This window comes from Ctenopharyngodon idella, chromosome 3 (genome assembly GCF_019924925.1).
Source record: "Ctenopharyngodon idella isolate HZGC_01 chromosome 3, HZGC01, whole genome shotgun sequence".
Taxonomy (NCBI): Eukaryota; Metazoa; Chordata; class Actinopteri; order Cypriniformes; family Xenocyprididae; genus Ctenopharyngodon; species Ctenopharyngodon idella.
In genome coordinates, this window is record NC_067222.1 from 3,204,626 (window position 1) to 3,218,950 (window position 14,325).

Genomic DNA, 14,325 nt, shown 5'->3' on the forward strand with positions numbered 1-14,325 from the left:
AATTATTATTTGAATGATTACACAGTAAGTCATTTAACCATGTATTGCTGTCTTTGGAAGGCTTTTTTCTTTCACACACACTTGTATTAAAAATTTTAATTATTTTTATGATTTATTTAATTAATAGCTTTTCATTAAACTCACAAACCCCCTGTAGTTCCTTCACAAACCATAGACTGAAACCCTGATGTAATGTAAAGTTTAATGCACTTCATGTTGTTGATAACAAAGAATGGAATATATTTTCTTTCTCTTTGCATTTTATATCAATATCAATATATAAACAATCATTATTCAGTTGAAGTCAGTTTAGTGTTGATTCAGTCCAGTTCAATAACTGTGTAAAGTTAATCTATTATGGAATGAGATCAATTCATCTGTAAAGCAGCTCTGGAGAAAACGTTATGTCCTCATCCAGCTCAATTCAGTTCTCATCCAATTGACCCTTCACAAAGACCCGCCCCTTTTAGTTACTGTTGCAATGTCCGACAAGCAGTGCCGCTCTCACGCCATGCATGTTCTCACGCAGTGAGTACATACTTCGCTGAGCAAAGAGGACACTGACAACACGTCGACAGACAAGACAGAGCAGGTTACTTTTGATATGAAACAAAGTCTCAAATTTCAAATTTTGTAATTTATAAATAAATTTAAACAAATACTGTTTTGTGGCTCTCTTTAATGCGTCGTGACATATTGCTGTAGCGCCTCAGTTTAAGCTGCTCGTGAATCGATCATCTCTTCCTACTAGTTCATTTATAGCTTCAAATAAACATGAATGAACATCAGAAGGAATGTTGTTCAACTGCGGAAAGACGTCAGTACACACCATTTTTCAAATTCAAGTCCATCTATGTTAATCTACTATCTCCCCTGACTGCTTTGTCGGACAAAACGGCGGATTCAGCATTATGATTGGTTAGATTGCCTGTCAATCAAACTCCCTGTGATGGTCAATTATGTTAGTGCAGTCAAATCAATAATATTGCCAAAAATTTGTGAAAGTACATTGTTACTAATAATTTAAGAAAACAAAGAAACAATAGCACACTAACTATGTTTATTACTCCCACTAGAGATATTTTACCCATCAACATATCAAGGCAGGGGGAGTAGAAACAAGAAAAAGATTGCCTGCATATTCAGATCCTAAAGGCTGGCTCACACTTCCTCAACCAATGACAACATTTCAAACATTACAAAGTTGCTGTTGGATTTGGTGTGAAATAGACTTTAACACCAGTACTGTAACACATATATTCTGTTTTGTTTCTGTTCTGTTTCTGTTTGCCTGTGTTCCTTGTCATTGTAAGCTGACACAGTTTCCTCTGGTGTGCCTGTTAATTACCGATTACATTCACCTGTTGTTCATTTAGTTCCCTCGTTTACCTCTGTGTATTTAAGTCCTCCATTTCCTTTGTTCAGTTGTCCATTCTATGTTACATTATGTTGAGTTGTTCTGTTTCCATATCTCCTGAGGTCTATGCTCAATAAATCCATTACTGCTGCCTATAGATCCTGTTTTCAACTTTTTTTGCAACCCAGCTGTGACAGAAGAACGGACCAATTAAGATTGATCTTGCTGCAGAGGACTTTCTGCTATCGCTCTATCAGCAAGGACAGCTGCAGGAGGATTATGTTGAGGACTTTATTGAACTGTACCATCAAGTTTGCTGGAATGAGGACCTGCTTTTGGAGTGGGCTGGATGATTACCTCCTCCAACTAATACCTACGGGAGATACAAAGTGCTCGTTACGGCAGTATATTGTGTATGCTCAATATCCCCTGACCATTGAGGAGATGGAGGAGGACACTCAATCCACAAACTCCCTGCCCATTCCAGCCTTGACAGTCCACAATCCTTCAGTGAGTCCCTCTGACCCAACCACAGCCACTAGCCCAACGACTGCAAAGCTCGAGCCCACTGCTGACACTGAGCCGGAGCCTGCCACGATCCATGCACCAGCAACACGAACTGAGCCGAGGATCATCCCAGAGCCCGAGCCCCATGAGTCTGACCAGGTGTGTGAGTCGGCAACATTGTGTATTCCAGTGGGTGTTTTAGTGAAGCTTGAGGGAATGGAGGAAGACCCCAAACACACTCCCACCACTGAGGATGAGCTGCAGCTGGCCTCTGCAAACTGTTTTTGTGATGATTTGGAAGATTTTTTTCTTGTTTCTCTCATCCCAGCTGGTCCCACCCAGCTCAAAGTCTCCTGTGTCCCCAGAGTTCCCATCCAGCCTCCCTCTCCCACCTCCTCTTCCAAAGTCAGGCAGTTCCTCAGCCCCACCTCCACTGATTCCCTTCAGTTCCTAGTATTTATGACCTATTCATAAGTACTGTCACTTGCTTCATTACTGAATGAATGAATGAAAAACTCTATGACTTAATCATTAAAGGATTAGTTCACTTTCAAATGAAAATTACCCCAAGCTTTACTGACCCTCAAGCCATCCTAGGTGTTTATGACTTTCTTCTTTCTGATGAACACAATCTGAGTTATATTAATAAATATCCTGACGCTTCCGAGCTTTATAATGGCAGTGAGTGAGGATCAACAAGTATGAGATGAAGATGAGCTGTCTCCATCCACATCCATCCATCATAAACATATTCCATACGGCTCCGGGGGGTTAATAACATCCTTCTGAAGTGAAGCGATGCGTTTGTGAAAAAAAAAAATCCATATTTAACAAGTTGATGAAGTGAAGTAAAATATATATTTTCCGCCAGACTGCCTTCCGTATTCTACTTACGAAGAAAGTGTAAAACTCTCGCAGTTCAAAATGCTTATTCTACGTCCTACGCCTTCCCTATTCAGCTTACGGAAAAAGCTTAACTGATGGGATGCCACCTCTGTTTTTCTCGTAATTTGAATATGGAAGGTGGTCTGGCAAAATCCTTTATTAACTCTGCGGAGCAGTGTGGAATATGTTTATGATGGATGGATGAGGATGGAGACACTTTCTTCAGCTCATACTTGTTGATCCTTGCTCACTGCCATAATAAAGCTCAGATGCATCAGGATATTTATTAATATAACTCTGATTGAGTTAATCAGAAAGAAGAAGGTGTATATGATTTAGGATGGCTTGAGGGTGAGTAAAGCTTGGGGTAATTTTCATTTGAAAGTGAACTAATCCTTTAAGACAGTGATTTACCGCCACCTACTGGCAGTTTTAGTTTAATATTTAAAAGTATCACTTCGTTTTTATCATCATTATATTTTCTCTACTGAACACTCATTTAAAACATTATTTATTTTATAAAGGGAAAAAATGCACTGGAAAATCAATTTAAGGGGGCAAATATTGTCCCTTAAAGGGATAGTTAATTTACTCACTGTCAAGTAGTTCCAAACCTGTATGAATTTCTTAGTTCTGCTGAACACAAAGGAAGATGTTTGGAAGAATGTCAGTAACCAAACAGATTGGGAGCACCTGGCCTAGGCAAGAGAATCCTCTGGCTCCACCTCCAGTGTCCGAACCCATCACTCCACCTCAGCCTGTCGACCTATCAAATCCACCTTGGCTCCTCTTTCCATTGGCTCCACCAGAGACCATCGTCCTTATGGCCCCACCAGGTTCCCTCGTCCCTCTGGCTCTGCCTTGGTCAGACATCACAATTGTCTGCACCACAGACTTATGGGCTTTCAGCTATGCTTCATCCCTCCACCCCTTCAGCCCTGCCTTGATCCTCAGTCACTCCGGCTCTGCCTCAGTACCCTGGCACCCTGGCTCAGACGTTCTGATGCTCGTCCCTGTGGCTCCGCCTCGGTCTTCAGAGCCATCGGTGTTGTGTAGTCCCATCAGCTCTTCAGCTCCTCCTGGGTCTCCACTCCCATCGGCTCTGTCTTCATCAGTCATCCCCCTGGTGTCATCAGCCAAGACTCCACCATGACTCCTCCCTCCCTCGACTCCACTGTGGGCCATTTTTCTGGCTGCACTTTGGGTCCCAGTCTGGCTACCCCTGCTTCTGGCTCTTCCCACCAGCATCGCCTCCCTGGTCTCTTCTTCTGTTATTTCCCCCGGTTTCCTGCCCTTCGCCATTCCTCTTCCCTCCCTCCTCTGTTGGGGGTTTAAGTTAATTACTGATTACGTTCACCTCTTGTTCATTTAGTTCCCTCGTTTATCTCTGTGTATTTAAGTCCTCCATTTCCTTTGTTCAGTTGTCCGTTCTATGTTGTTACGTTATGTTGAGTTGTTCTGTTTTCATGTCTCCCGAGTTCTATGCTAAATATATCCATTACTGCTGCTTATAGATCCTGATTTCAACTTTATTTGCAACCCAGCTGTGACAAGCATCTATAAAGCATGAAGATTCACATTTGTGTGCATCTGAAATGATCAAGTGGCGGCTTAAGCACTTGCTTGGCCACACCTTCTCATGAATAATAATTAGTTTCCACAGATGTATATGTGTTCAAATCTGGTGCAAATCTAATAGGTATACATATTCACAACTGGCTTTTATTTGCTGACACCATGGACTATTTTTTTCTCAATAAGAAAAAAGTTGAATTAATTGCTAAAATTTAAAATTGTATTTTTTTTAAAACTGTGTTACCATTGTCTTCCATCATGTTCAGCACATACAGATTTTTTAAACAAAGTGTGTTAAGAGTTTCATAATGTTTAATGGCCATACAAAATATCTTCAACACTGTAAAAAAACAAAACAAAACAAAAAAACAAAAAAAACAAATCAAAGTTGTTAATAAAACATTATTCAAAAACATTTCAAAGAAAATACTATTTCTTCCTACTTCAAAATTTAATGTTTAATTCTCTGTGTAATTTACTGCACCAATTTTTTTCAGTGAAGGCTATATTATATTTTACAGGCTTTTTACCTCATTTCACTACTTCTAAGAAATGAACCTGCATGCAACCAACAAGCAACCTATTAAACTGAGGTTTATCAGAAGAAACGTACCTCCCTGATAGTTTGGATTAACTCCGGGCTCTGGATATGAGGAGTATCCCATATTAATATTGGGATATGGAGATGAGTGATAACCTGTATTATGGGTCACATCTTTTCCTCCATAATCGACTGGAAGACCTGGGTAGGGTGGAGCAGATTCAACAGCTTCAATGGCTTCCAAAGCTTCTATAGCCTCCAAATCCTCCAGATATTCCACCGTTTCCAAATCATCCATTGCGGCTTCTTCGGTCTTATCCATATTCTTAGTTCCCTAAACATAGCAGAATGACACAGAAAATGAGTTACAAGTGAGATTCACTGTACTTTTTAGGTGTCTGGACTACATTCACACCAATGCAAATGCCAACAAATGAATGTTGACAAGACACATTCAAATCTCTACAGTCCATCCAAATTTCGTTCCGACATGGAAATGTTCTGTTTGTAAAGTATTTTGCGCTGCTTTTCCTTTTGGTCATGGAAACATACCTTAGTTTTCCACCACATCATCAAGACCAGGAACTGGAGACATATGAAGTATAACTTGTAAAAACCAACAAATCTTTCCCGCTTCCATTTGAAAATCAAACCAAGTTACACAGAATTTTCACCTCATTTACTGTTATGAAAGGTTGTTGTGTCCTGAATAACAAAAATATATATTTTTTTTTTCTGTCAAACTTTCTCTGTTTTGAAGTCTAAAAGAGAAGTGATACTTAAACCAGGTAGTTTTGTGTTTTTGGGGCTAGTGACTACTGTAAATACTTGATGATTGCAAATGAATGACAACAATGATGAATTTTCCTTCTTTATATAGGTGAATTCAGGTTGATTGGGACACTTTTTCCCATTCTTCTCAATCTCAAAAAAGTGTTCCAATCACCCTGAATTCACCTACATTATACATGTACATGAAACACTGATTTAGTGGCAGACTGGTGAGCTACAAAATAACTAATTACGAATGTCGTGTGTATGGATCACCAATTCAAGAACACTGTTGCCCAACGAGTCTTACAGACTGTTTCTCTCATTCTTTGTCAAAGAATTCTCTTTGTCATCATTCAGACAAAGCTCTTAGCCACAGATGGAGAATTTACTTTCAAATTGAATGTAATGTTGTGCAATGTATAATATTATAAGGAAATTATATAAGGAAAAATTGCACCATTGAATAATTGAAAATGAATCCATATAGACTGTCATATTTCTTTCTGGCTAACTTATCTGTCAGCTGTTGGTCATTAGATTATATCTAAATGCACTAGCTCAAAACCAACCAAAGAAAAGTTTTACAGATATCTCTCATTTGCATATTCATCTTTATCTCTTTCTCACAATGATAAAATCTGCTTCCAGACCAACTTACCCACAGGAAAGAGAGGTCGGTGAGATTTGAGGTTAGATGTTGTATTGTCTTGGAGACCAGAAGAAACTGAGTTCAGGAAAAGGAGAAACGGGTGTGTTTGAGTTCTAGAGGATGGTGAAGAAAGGAAGCAAAAAAGGGAGGAGACTTTAGTCTGAATCCAGACCATTTTACACTTCCGATGATACTTCAGATGACTCCGAGATTGGTTTTTGATGGATAAATACTAATTCAATCAACATACTCAATTGGGTAACAGTATAACAGGTAATAATTAATATTGTAGTAAATTTTATCCAGAAGTTCTCATAATAGACATATTTCTGTCATCTGCTTTTGTGCTTTTTTGTTGTTTTTTGTTTGATGTGTTTCTTTTGTTTATTTTGTTTTCTTCTTCTCTCCTACTGCAGGCTCTATGATCTGCTTATGTTCTGCGGTTATTCCTGCTTATATGCATTAGTTTGGCTTTCTTGAGCCTTGCCGTGCCATTAGCTTTGCTACGTGCAGTGATGTTTGAATAACTTTGCATTCCAGGTTGTTTGACAGAATTGCTAAAAGAAGTGAATACAGTGGATAGTTGTGCAGTTGTAATAGTGTCTGAGATTATGGAAAATCTTCATATCTTATATATATATATATATATATATATATATATATATATATATATATATATATATATATATATATATATATATATATATATATATATATATATATATATATATATATATATATATATATATATATATATATAAGGTCTGTATTTTTTATTTTTTAATTGTATAGCTAATGTTATGATAACCAATAACTTACTGGCCAGTCGTGGCCTAATGGTTAGTGAGTCAGATTGGTAATCTGAAGGTTGCTGGTTCAATTGTGTGTATGTGTCCATGGTTGTCACTGAATGTGTGTGCATTAACATGGATGGGTTAAGTGTAGAGGACAAATTCCGAGTATGGGTTACCATACTTGGCTTTCATGTCTCTTAAAAGATAGCCTAATTGGATGCAAGATTGAATTTAATTGTTTCAACCTTCAACCACTAGATGTCACTCTAATTATTGTGGATTGCTAGCTTGATTTCACACCAGTTCGGTCAGCAATATTGTTTGTTGTTGCAAGATTGAACTTACTGTAAGATTTTACATTGATTTTATTGACAGAATTTACATTGTTAAAATGTATTCCACCTCCTTTTTATATCAGCATGCAGATGATGTCTGTTAAGCACATAATCAGTCTAACTATTCAGTTTCCCTTCCACAATGTATAAAAAAAGTTGGAGCCCTTAAAAGGACTAAAACATTTCTTACACCTTTGAAATGTAGGCTATATGAGCATTTTGCTCATACATTTTATGACTAAGAAAATAGGTTTAAGTAATAGAGTTTGCTCTATCAGACTGTATCTTCTGTAGAGCCTTTGAAAATCGATTAATTGATCTTTATGTTGTGAAGTCAGTAGATTCATTGGCCCCTATCAACTTTCTTCAACAAACTGAGTAATAGAGGGTATGCACGTTACATCACCGCTAGCCGGAGTGAGTGCGGTTACGCCCACGGAGTGGCAAAAAGACTGAGTGGCAGCATTGGTTTTCAGCGTGAATGCCTCAAAAAACACACAAAACACATCTAAAACTTTGCGACTGGCTGTACAAATCTGAGGTATTTTTTACAGACTGCCAAAAGCAACAAAAAAATGGATAGAAAATGGTTAATGGATAGCTGCAATTCACAGAAACTGGACTCCAGGCAGCGAAAAGTGGATTGTAGTTATCATTTTGTGTCAGTATGTTGAATTTTGATTACTCATACCCTATATATTGTATTGTTATATCAACAAATCATCAATTAAATATTTACCATATTATATTCTGCATAATTGGATGTTTTTCAGTAAACACTGACAAAAACTATACAAGTTTTAGGGCTGGACGATATGATAAAATATATAAAATTGATATAAGTGATCACCTGGATTTACACCTATCTATATTGTAGTTATATAAAGCGTTCACAGGCAAATTTGCTTTATGTATTTCCCCGGTATTGAAATCAGGCACATATGTCAGGAAACACGATTCCTGACTGCATGTCAATATCGCCAAAGTCGAGTTGCGCAGTATGTGTACAGTCGTCCGCTGGAAGCTAGTTATTTGAATTTATAACATTTTTAATATGGATATTTTTCTTACAAAAACACATTGCTTCACTTCAGAAGGCCTTTATTAACCCACTGGAGCCGTATGGATTACTTTGATTATGGATGGATGCATTTTCTTTTTTGTTCAAAATGCGGGCCCCCATTCACTACCATTATAAACCTTGGAGGACTAAGGATATTTTTAAATATATCTCCTATTGTGTTTGTCTGAATAATGATAGTCATATACACCTAGGATGGCTTGAGGGTAAGTAAATCATGGGATAATTTTCATTTTTGGGTGAACTATCCCTTTAACACTTCTCATTTACTTTGAATGGGTGACGTCATGCATTGCCGAACTGAATTGTGGGTTCCGTTGCGCCGCTTCACTCACGTTGCTCGCGGCAGAAGTTGAAGATTTCTCATGCTGCATTCACACGGGGCGTCGGCGTCAATGCTTGATGGAGGGCATGTCTGAAGCTTGTTTTGACGTGACCAGTGTTGCACGAACGCAGTTGGCTAGCGTCTGCGCTAGGGATGATCTGATTGGCTGACACCTACGTTGGCGCTTGAAAAGTTGAGAAATCTTCAACTTCTGCTGTGAGCAACATGAGTGAAGCAACGGAACGGAACCCACAGTTCAGTTCGGCAACGCATGACGTCACCCATTCAAAGTAAATGAGAAGCGTTAACGCCAACGGCCCATGTGAATGCAGCATCAATTGAACCTAAACTGGTCCAGGTCTGTATGGCCATATCTCACCCAAAATCAGACCAGCCCTTATGGTCCGTAATCAGGCCGAATGTGGCTAAATGTGCCGTGTCTCAGTGCAAATTGGGCCAAATCCGCACATCCAAAGCCTAGCCAGAGCTGGCTCACTTTTGTTCAGCTGCTGCCAGAACACAGCTGAGTATGCCGACACTCAGCCGCAATTGGCCCGATTGCGCTGGCTACCTGGGTACTCCTCCTCCGCCAGCAATCGGCAGATCTCGCCAGCTGGTGGCAGGCTAGTGTAGTTCTTTCGAACTACCTTGCTTGGCGGAAGAATTATTATTTGTTTGTCAATAAATTGTTACATTTTTGTTGCTGTATGTTTATTATTAATTGGGGCTTAAATTGCTTAAATCTTCAACAGACTACAGGTGCTGGTCATATAATTAGAATATCATCAAAAAGTTGATTTATTTCACCAATTCCATTCAAAAAGTGAAACTTGTATATTATATCATTCATTACACACAGACTGATATATTTCAAATGTTTATTTCTTTTAATTTTGATTATTATAACTGACAACTAAGGAAAATCCCAAATTCAGTATCTCAGAAAATTAGAATATTACTTAAGACCAATACAAAGAAAGGATTTTTAGAAATCTTGGCCAACTGAAAAGTATGAACATGAAAAGTATGAGCATGTACAGCACTCAATACTTAGTTGGGGCTCCTTTTGCCTGAATTACTGCAGCAATGCGGCGTGGCATGGAGTCGATCAGTCTGTGGCACTGCTCAGGTGTTATAAGAGCCCAGGTTGCTCTGATAGTGGCCTTCAGCTCTTCTGCATTGTTGGGTCTGGCATATCGCATCTTCCTCTTCACAATACCCCATAGATTTTCTATGGGGTTAAGGTCAGGCGAGTTTGCTGGCCAATTAAGAACAGGGATACCATGGTCCTTAAACCAGGTACTGGTAGCTTTGGCACTGTGTGCAGGTGCCAAGTCCTGTTGGAAAATGAAATCTGAATCTCCATAAAATTGGTCAGCAGCAGGAAGCATGAAGTGCTCTAAAACTTCCTGGTATACGGCTGCGTTGACCTTGGACCTCAGAAAACACAGTGGACCAACACCAGCAGATGACATGGCACCCCAAACCATCACTGACTGTGGAAACTTTACACTGGACCTCAAGCAACGTGGATTGTGTGCCTCTCCTCTCTTCCTCCAGACTCTGGGACCCTGATTTCCAAAGGAAATGCAAAATTTACTTTCATCAGGAACATAACTTTGGACCACTCAGCAGCAGTCCAGTCCTTTTTGTCTTTAGCCCAGGCGAGACACTTCTGACGCTGTCTGTTGTTCAAGAGTGGCTTGACACAAGGAATGCGACAGCTGAAACCCATGTCTTGCATACGTCTGTACGTAGTGGTTCTTGAAGCACTGACTCCAGCTGCAGTCCACTCTTTGTGAATCTCCCCCACATTTTTGAATGGGTTTTGTTTCACAATCCTCTTCAGGGTGCGGTTATCCTATTGCTTGTACACTTTTTTCTACCACATCTTTTCCTTCCCTTCGCCTCTCTATTAATGTGCTTGGACACAGAGCTCTGTGAACAGCCAGCCTCTTTTGCAATGACTTTTTGTGTCTTGCCCTCCTTGTGCAAGGTGTCAATGGTTGTCTTTTGGACAACTGTCAAGTCAGCAGTCTTCCTCATGATTGTGTAGCCTACAGAACTAGACTGAGAGACCATTTAAAGGCCTTTGCAGGTGTTTTGAGTTAATTAGCTGATTAGAGTGTGGCACCAGGTGTCTTCAATATTGAACCTTTTCACAATATTCTAATTTTCTGAGATACTGAATTTGGGATTTTCCTTAGTTGTCAGTTATAATCATCAAAATTAAAAGAAATAAACATTTGAAATATATCAGTCTGTGTGTAATGAATGAATATAATATACAAGTTTCACTTTTTGAATGGAATTAGTGAAATAAATCAACTTTTTGATGATATTCTAATTATATGACCAGCACCTGTATATTGTATAGTATTTGCACTGACAACCTATGTACCTTGATCTTGTTCTAGCAGCAACACTTGAATGTTTCACTGCTGCCCACTAGATGTCACTGCCAGATAATTACTGAGCTGCCAAGGTTTATTTTTTTTTTATTATATGCAGTTTGCAAAGCTCACTTGAAATCCTTAATTTAATTTAATTTAATTATACACACATCATTCAATACTCACTTTAATCCTTAAATTAAATTAAACTCACTGTTGTTAATTATATATAGTTACAGCTTACAATGTTCACTTGAAATCCTTTAAATTAAATTATATTCAGAAAATAAGTACACACAGCAAGACCCATATAATTATTATAATAATTTTATAATGACAAAGTATTTTTCTCTTTATTTCTGCATTTAACATTTGGTTTATATCACAAACAATGCAACACTTTTCTTCTAAGCAAAATGTTCAGGTCCACGGAGAAGATAGTTATGTTTACATACAACACATTTTTCTGCTTAGGCTCAATTACAGTGCAAATAGCAAGTGTGATAAACAGGCACATATTTTGAATTGCAGTTTTTGTGTTAACACATTTGCTTGCTTGAATACATTTTATTTTGGTAAAAACAGTGGCATATTATCTTTCAGTTCTTGTTGAGATGGAAACAGAGTTTATCAAAAGCTATTATTATCCTTGTTTTTCAAGTCAAACTCTTCAGTCTCTTTGTTTGAGGTGCGCTCACCTGTTTTTGCTGTCAATAATTTAGTTCTTTTTTTGCCTCTCTAATGCTCTGTTTTTTACCCTTGCAACCCTGCAGTCATTTTCCATAACAATTTGATCTCTTGTATATAGACCTTGGTGCACTGGTGAAATAATGTAGGACAAATTATGATTATTTCCTATGAGGGGAAAATTGTTTCCAGGAAGTTCCATGCCATTTGATGGACATGTTATTGATGTATGACCTCCTGGTATATACCACTTTTTATTAATGGGTTCATGTACTGCTTGCAAAATATCATTTTCTCAGAACGATTCGCATGAACAGTCTTTAAACCACTTTGATCTTTTGCTTTGATTAGTGGAGTCAAAGACACATCTATCAGATATTATATTCAATACTGAGACAGAAACGTGACACAAACATACAGTTTTCTGCCCTTTTAGGTAAAGTTCACAGGTAATCCGTCAGCATGGGAATGAATACCAAATGTGATTTTGGGAAAGGCCAGTTGTGAGCTGCAGGCAACTCAACTGGTTTTCCAATTCAATCCATTTAGGAAAACGCAATTTGCTAACAGCTTCCTAAAATAACCTACTATCCCATCTCTATTTAAATGAAATGAAGGGAAGGTAAAATGTCTTATTTGTTGAATAGTACCTGAAATTGCATTTTTTTTTTCTCATAAACCCTTATCAATGGGGCTTAACACCACACTAAATTGGCCATTTTAAATACGATGGGACTTAAAGGGCTCTGGACAATGTTATTTTCACCCTCCCATCTCTGGCTTTGTGTGTAAAAGGGTTCGGGTAACTGAATGCAATTTTCTCCTGCAGGGCGTTTACCTCGTCCACTTTAAAGGAGCTCAAATTTACCAGCCTTATTGTCTATAAACTTCAGATTTCCTAAAAATTAAACATGACAAGTGACACAAATGACACAATTGCCTCTTTTTTCCATAAAATGAGCAAATATGTCCTGGAGTGAATGTAGCTTATGCCCAGTGATCTTATTTGCCTGGTTATTTACTTGTGAAAGTTTGTTTCATGGTACAGTAATCTAACAGTTAAACAGAAAAACAATGTTATATCTCAATTACTGATTTATAAATCATGGTTAAAATATGTGTGCTAATGTCTTGCCTTCTTATGGATTCTACATTACTTTGGAAGTTACTCTACTTTTTTTTTCCCCTTTATGCTTTTAGTATATGCTGCATAAGAGTTAATTAGATGTGTGAACAACTCGGTCTCTCTTACTATTAATTCTGCACATGATGTTTGTGCATCGCCAACTGTTTTGCTTCACTCTGCAACACATCAATTGCAAATTACGTCACCGCAGGACACCTCACACAGAGAAATTATCTAAAGAGAAACTCTGTCAATTCAGAGATATGTTTTACTATGTAATGGATAAATTGGTATTCTGGAGTATTTTGTACATTATTTGATATGTCATTTGACCATCATCAACAGTGTTTCTGTAGGATCGATAGTATCCATATAAATTTCATAATGTAAAAACTGACCCCAGTATTTTTTCAGTAAACTCTATTGGTGCTAAATGTCAAGTTTATTAGAATACAAATGAAAAAGTATACAATGAGAGGAAACAGTGTGAATAAACCTTAAAGGGTTAGTTCACCCAAAAATGAAAATTCTGTCATTTATTACTCACCCTCATGTCGTTCCACACCTGTAAGACCTTCGTTCATCTTCGGAACACAAATTAAGATATTTTTGATGAAATCCGAGAGGTATCTGAACCACACATAACCAGCAACGTCATTGCACTTTTCAAGGATCAGAAATGTAGAAAAGACATTGTTAGAATAGTCCACGTGACTACAGTGGTTCAACCTTAATTTTATGAAGCGACAAGAATACATTTTATACGCAAAATTTTGACGTAACAAAGCCTTGTTTACTGAAATCACGTGACTTTGGCAGTTTGATTCACGCTCCAAACCACTGATTCGAAACAAAAGATTCGTAAAGCTTCGAAGCTTCATGAAGCAGTGCTTTGAATTCGCCCATCACTAGATATTGTTGAATAAAGTCACTATTTTGTTTTTTGGGTCACAAAAAGTATTCTCAGTATTCATGTAGTCACATGAACTGTTTTAAATATGTCTTTAGTAGCTTTTTGAGCATCTGAACGTGTTAATTATCTTGCTGGCAATGGAGGCCTCACTGAGCCATTGGATTTCATCAAAAATATCTTAATTTGTGTTCTGAAGATGAACGAAGGTCTTACAGCTGTGGAACGACATGAGAGTGAGTAATTAATTAAAGAATTTTCATTTTTGGGTGAACTAACCCTTAAAGGTTGAACCACTGTATTTACGTGGACTATTTTAACTATGTCTTTGCTACCTTTCTGGGTCTTGAAAAGTGCAATCACCTATGTGTGGTTCAGATACCTCT